This window comes from Malania oleifera, chromosome 5, assembly GCF_029873635.1.
Source record: "Malania oleifera isolate guangnan ecotype guangnan chromosome 5, ASM2987363v1, whole genome shotgun sequence".
NCBI lineage: Eukaryota > Viridiplantae > Streptophyta > Magnoliopsida > Santalales > Ximeniaceae > Malania > Malania oleifera.
In genome coordinates this window covers 80,331,376-80,337,909 of record NC_080421.1, presented here as the reverse complement: position 1 = coordinate 80,337,909, position 6,534 = coordinate 80,331,376, and positions in this window count along the sequence as shown.

Below are 6,534 nucleotides of genomic sequence, written 5' to 3'. Positions count from 1 at the left end.
AACCAAGATAACCAAGGCAAGATTCACAATATAGAATAATTTGAGTAATGCTTCCAAAGATTCAGCAATTTAGTAAGTCAAAGTAGAGTTTAAGTATGTAGCTGAAAAATGCCCTGTATTGATAGACTTGATTTCTTAATGTGAAGCACTATATAAATTTCCAATCACTCTTCCAAAACTCAAAATTTAAACAAACTTTCAATTAATTAATGAGTCTTGGGTGTCAATCAATCAACGTACTCCCTTACGGTTTCCGCAATTAGTATTGATCAACCAACGTACTCCCTTGCAATTTCCATAATCTCAAAGTAAAATTAATTTTCAATTTATTTAATATCTAATCCACGTGGTTTATATGAGCAGAAAATTAAATATCCAACCACACAGCTTATATGACCAGAAAATTAAATGAGAGTAGGGAAGAAAGTGACACCGCGAGTTTTACGAGGTTCGGCTATACCCACCTACATCCTCACCCTAGGCAACACACCCAAGGATTCCACTATACCACTCCTTTATGGGTAGGAGCAACCTTTTACAATCCCTTTTTCAATAGGCTAGAGTTCGTCTCTCCAAACGATACCCCACGCTTGGTACAACAACAATTCAAAACCTGAACTGTCTACAAAAACAAGAACAAATTTGGTGTACAAAGACACTTTTTACTAAAGTTGATTAGTACAACAATAAAGCACAATTCTATATACTTCAATTCAAAATAACAATAGAAAGAATTTGAAACTTTTGAAGTATATTACCGTGAGCTTCTTTCTAGATGGAAAGAATTCAGAATATGCTCGGAAATTTGTGAGAGTTTCACAGCAAAACTCAGTAGAGAACTTCAGAAAGTATGTGAGCAAGAGAGTTTTGAGAGTTTTGTAAGTAAGAAAGCTTTGATTGCTGTGTATTGCTTGGTGTATTGAATCCTTTGTCTTGGGGGTTATTTATATATGTTTAGAAAAGTGTATTTCGTGTTCTCCAAGTGACTTAGAGTGTTTCCCAAGTTTTCATAACGTTTAGAATTCAAAAAACTCATTTTTGGAAACTTTCCGTTATTTTAAAAATTTGAATTTTCGAAGAGTCAGTCGACTGGATCACAAAGGGTCTGTCACCTGGGTCATTAAAAACACTGAAAATTCAAAGGCAAGGTGTCAGTCGATTGGGTCGTTACGAGTCAGTCGCCTGGGTCCTCTCGGGTTTGCCCAAAATCCTTCTATTTACTTGCCAGTCGCCTGGACCAACCATGTCAGGCGCCTAGACAGACAAAATTACTGATTTTCAAGTTTGTTTCCAAATTCTTTTTGCTCTTTTGTTTTCCTCAAAGTAATTTAAGACTTTTGAAAAATATTTTCGGTGGTTTCGCAAAATATGATCTCTAAGTTAATGAGTTTCCTAATATCCTTCAAATCCAACCATGTCATTATTTGAATGAAGTACTTACATAGAGACTCTCTTAAGACTTAAACATGTTCTAAACTTGGAGTCTTCATGCTTATCATTTGCTGAGTCCATCTTCCCTTTAAGTCATCTTTGGAATTCATGCTTACTTGAACTTGAGTTTAAAAGCCATAGGGAGTTGTATAGTCTAGTTAAAATAGATGTCTTTTATCTTTGCATGTTTGTTGTTACAAAAACGTAGGACAGTTCCTGTCATTATATTGAAGCAATAAATCCTACAAAGAGGGGCAACTGTAGACATCCTATTTTTGCCGAAGCCAAATATATTATATTATTATTATTATTATTATTATTATTATTATTATTATTATTATTACTTCTATTTTATTATTATTTTACTATTACTATTTTTATTATTTTCATCATTCTTATTATTTTTATTTTATTATTACTTTACTATAATTATTTTTACTATTTCGATTTATTATTATTGGTTATTAGTAGTGTCATTATTTTTAAATCTTATTGTTATCATTACATTACTATTATTATTATTATTATTATTATTATTATTATTATTATTATTATTATTATTATTATTATTATTATTATTATCATTATTATTGCTTTGCTATTATTATTATTTTTATTATTATATATGTTGTGTTATTATTATTATTATTATTATTATTATTATTATTATTATTATTATTATATCTACTTTGTTGTTGTTGTTGTTATTATTATTATTATTATTATTATTAGTCTTAGGGTTTTGGGGGGATGAAAGCCTATAAAGAGGCATGGATACGCACAAAAGCAAGGGAGGCGGAGACGCACAAAAAAAGAGAGCCATCTTCTCTCTTTCACACAAGCCTCACAACCCCTCGCACAGCCTCCTTGTCTCTCTTCTGTCCCTCTCACTCACTCTCTCGTGCCCAGTAGTCAGGCCGGCTACGGGCTACCCTCTGCAACACCAGCTGCCCCACCTCTATTCCACAGCCTCAGCCACACCTTCTACTACACAGCTGCTACACTACCCGAAGTCTCCATCTTCACTAGTAGCCGAGCCACCTTGCTCTGTAGCCAGTCCATAGAACTAGCCACCACCGAGACCCTCTGCAACACCAGCCACCACTGAGACCCTCTACAACACCTCCTACTACACGGCCACCACCAGTTACAGCATTGCCAGCGACTCACCACTTCATGGTTCTCTTACTGCCAAATGTCTTTTGTAAGTTTGATTTGAGTATTGATTGTTTTATAGGTTTGCTCTCCTATGTGTTGTGCTTGATCGATACGATTTTGTTAGAGAGCAAAACCTTAAGTATTCTTAAGGGACTTTGTTAATAAGTCTATCCTAAGAAGACTTTGAAATCTTCTGAGATTGCACCTTCATTGCAACATCTTGAGAAGCTCGTAGTTTATTTTGGTTGCAAAATTTTTTCAAAATCATTTTCAAATATCTATTGTGTTTTATCTTGAAAAATATTTGAAGAGATATTTGTTGTTGAGGTGAAAATCTTTGTTGCAATATTCCTTGATCTATATATCATTTGTTGAATATAGAGATTAAACTTCTTTTGCAAACCAAACATATACATTACTTGAGCTTTATATGATTGAGAAGATCTGCTGGTTGAAATATATGAAGCTTGACTAATATCTTTGTTTAAGCATTTAGATTGAACATCTTGTGATACAAAGATCATACTAGTTTGCACTTTCACACACTAATTACATCGATTGCAAATATATTTGAGAGTTAATATAATATACCACATTGAGCTTACTTATTATATCGGTGTATGTGATTGTGCGTAACTGGGTACATATCTGCTTTACTTGAAAGCATAATTACTGTACCAATCTCATTGATTGTGAACATACTGTTGTATTTCCAGGCACAGGCCTGAAGAGGCAGACTAGCCCTTTGAAATAGTCCCGAATTGGCTTAGACCAATTAGGAAAGGTAGATGCTCCATCCCGTTAGGGTGTAGGTTGAGGTCAACCCCACTAATTGACCTGGTTGTAAAGGTTGAGGTCAGCTATATGCTAATTGACCTGATTGTAATCGGTGCCGCTCCACCCATTAAGTGAACTATTAGTGGAATCATCAGGCTTGCGAGCTAGAGGCGGGGACATAGGCACAGTTGGCTGAACTCCAATAACATATCGTGTGCATTGTTTACATTTCTGTACTTTATATTTACCGCACATTTATGTTATGGTGTGAATGATGCGCTTGATTTAAATTTCCACACATTATATTATTGGCGCATTTGGAATTGCATAGAAAGGTCCTAGATTGTATTATACGAGTATTTCATTTAACCTAGGAGATAAATTTTAAAATTCCAATTCACACTCCCCCCACCCCCCTTCTTGGGAATACACCAATTCTAATAGCATTGATTCATCTTCTTCATTTGCAAATTTATTGCAACTTGAATATTGTCGAATAAACATTCTTGTCGGCATTATTCATCTCGTTTAAAAGCATTTACTCTCAGTCATTCATTAGTTTTTGAAAATCATTTTTGAGAGTAAGATTTTTTTTTTCCATATTATTTTTTTGATAAATATTCTTGGGAAAACTCCTCATAGATTGTGAGTCTTTGTGCATATCCATTGGAAGATTCAAAAGCTTATATTGTGTTTATTGCAAAAATATTTTTGTTAGCTAATCTCCAATATATTCTACACTTCATTTTTGGAAAACATATTTGGAGATATTATTTGGGTCTTTAGATCTTTGATATACACTTAGTGAATATTACATATTTGAATCAAAGATCATTTTCATTATCATCTCTCACACTATTTCATAAATATATTTTTTGAGAGAGAAATTATAAATACTCTACTAAGCATAAACTCATATCATACAAGAGTGTTAATATAATTTTAATGCCTTTGTAGTTGATAGAAAAACCAACAATCTCATCCTTTTTCCTTTTACACAAAGAGTATTAAATTATGCTAGAAGTGGTAAACAATTGCACTTAAGTTCCTGAGGATCGACACCCGTCTTACTTATTATTCTACTAAACTTGGGCTTAGTTAGGTTATAAATTTTATCTTTGGTAGTTAAGGACCAAAGCCTTAGCGAGTCTACTAGTTGCCCATGCTAGAAGTTTACCCTCATCCCCCCCCCCCTCGAAAACCTATAGTGGTTTTCTTACTAATGACACGATGGTTTGTTGTATACGTAAGAGGTTTATCACTTGATAATCAAAATCATTTTTCTTGCTAACGGCATCAGTTGAAGCTCGAAGGCCTGTCACTAGCAATTAGGATTTCAATTGAGAACCAACTAATCTATGTGGCAACACTCAGAACTCGAAGGTTTCCATAGTCCTTTGAAGAATTCAAATACAAACCAGACATGGAATTGAAAGAAAGCTGTAAATCCAATCTAAATGACACCCAAAGACACTCTAGGTGTGTCACTAACCAAAGAGGGATCAAAGGGGAACCTTAATCACATATTCAAAGTTTGGTTTTATACCCAAAAGGGTTTACAAGTGTTTGATTCTCCAATCAGGAAAGTTTTGGCAGAAATCTCGCGAAACGGGTTCTGGATTCGAACACAGTCAACCAGCTCACACCCTAGTCTTCCCCTAGTCACACCCTAATTGAGACTCTCGAGAATTCTAGGGTTTAATCTATAGGTTTCCTTGACTTGGTTGCACCTCTAAGATCTCCTAGTCGTGCCCTAGTCGAACCTCTCGGGATCTCTACTTCAGCCAGTCTTATGTTCAGCTGACCTGGTCGCCCCTCAGGGTCCTTTTGTCACGCCCTTGGTCGAACTTCTTAGCATCTCCACTTCAGTCTGCACTCTAGAGTCTTCATTTTGCGACCTTGTCATCCCTTGTGTTTACTGGTCGCACCACATGGTCGAGTAAGGTTTTGTTTGCTTTGACGAACTAAGGCTTTGGGGACTTTGTTGAGCACCTTGTTGAGCCTTGTTCTTCCCAATTACTCCCTTGACTTCTTGCAATGCTTAACTCCTTGGTTTTAACTTTATTTTCCTGAAACATGAACGAGCCACGCATAACTCCGAACTATGATAAGAAAGGGTAAATATAAGATAAATGAGTACAATACATAGGTAAATTGTGGCTTAAAATAATGCATTTTAGGGACATATCAGGGTGTCAGAGTTATAGGAGTACCCTTGACAGATTTCACCTATGTAAGCATGAGAGTGGGGTCACTCTCTATAAGAATTGGGCTTATTCTCAAATATGCTCATGAAACTAGGATTAGCACAAGGTCGAAATATGCTAGCTATTAACACTCATGTCAACACCTGAATGATTATGTGTGAGCAGTAATACTTTATTTCCCTTAAGCAGTCATAGTTCAAGGCTGAGACTAGTACTACTAACTCTGGAGTAAAGATTATTGTTCACTAAGTGAAAGTTCAATACATAGTACACCTTCATTATGCATAATTATTCTTCTTTGATTGTTAATGTTGACTTTTTGAATCTGATCCTTGTTTTGATGTTGACAAAGTATAAGTATCTCATGTGTGCATTTAGTGTTTTTGAATAGGTTCATGATTCAGAACACACATGAGGTAAAGGACATGGAAGCCTGGAGGAACATAAAGCTCATATCTGGCGTATTCCATAGAGTTAAAGAGCAAAAAAGAAAGAAGAAGACATTTGTGTTTAATTTGTATATGCATTTAATTTTTATCTTTGGTCTGTAATAATGCATGCATCTGCATGATATGTTTTAAATGCTCAGATAACCATAGAATGACCATATGGACCGAATGACTTTAGGGCACCCTGTTGACCGACGCCAAATTTTTAGGGTTTTTTCTCAAAGGCCTTAGACTGACCTTAGGTCCCTGAATATTTCATAAAAATATGCCCTATGGGCCTAACATTAATTATCATATGAATAGGGTAAATTTTATAAGAGAAAAAGGATCGAAATGCACTAAATGTGCACATTCCTTCGACCAAACTCCCATGTATAAAATGCCCCTAATTGACCGAACTAGGACCGAGTCAACTAGTTGACAACATCCCGGTCAACCGAACTCCTATAGTTCGTTTGACCTCGATCAACCGAACCCCCTAAGAGTCAACTTTATTGACCTCCTGATTGACC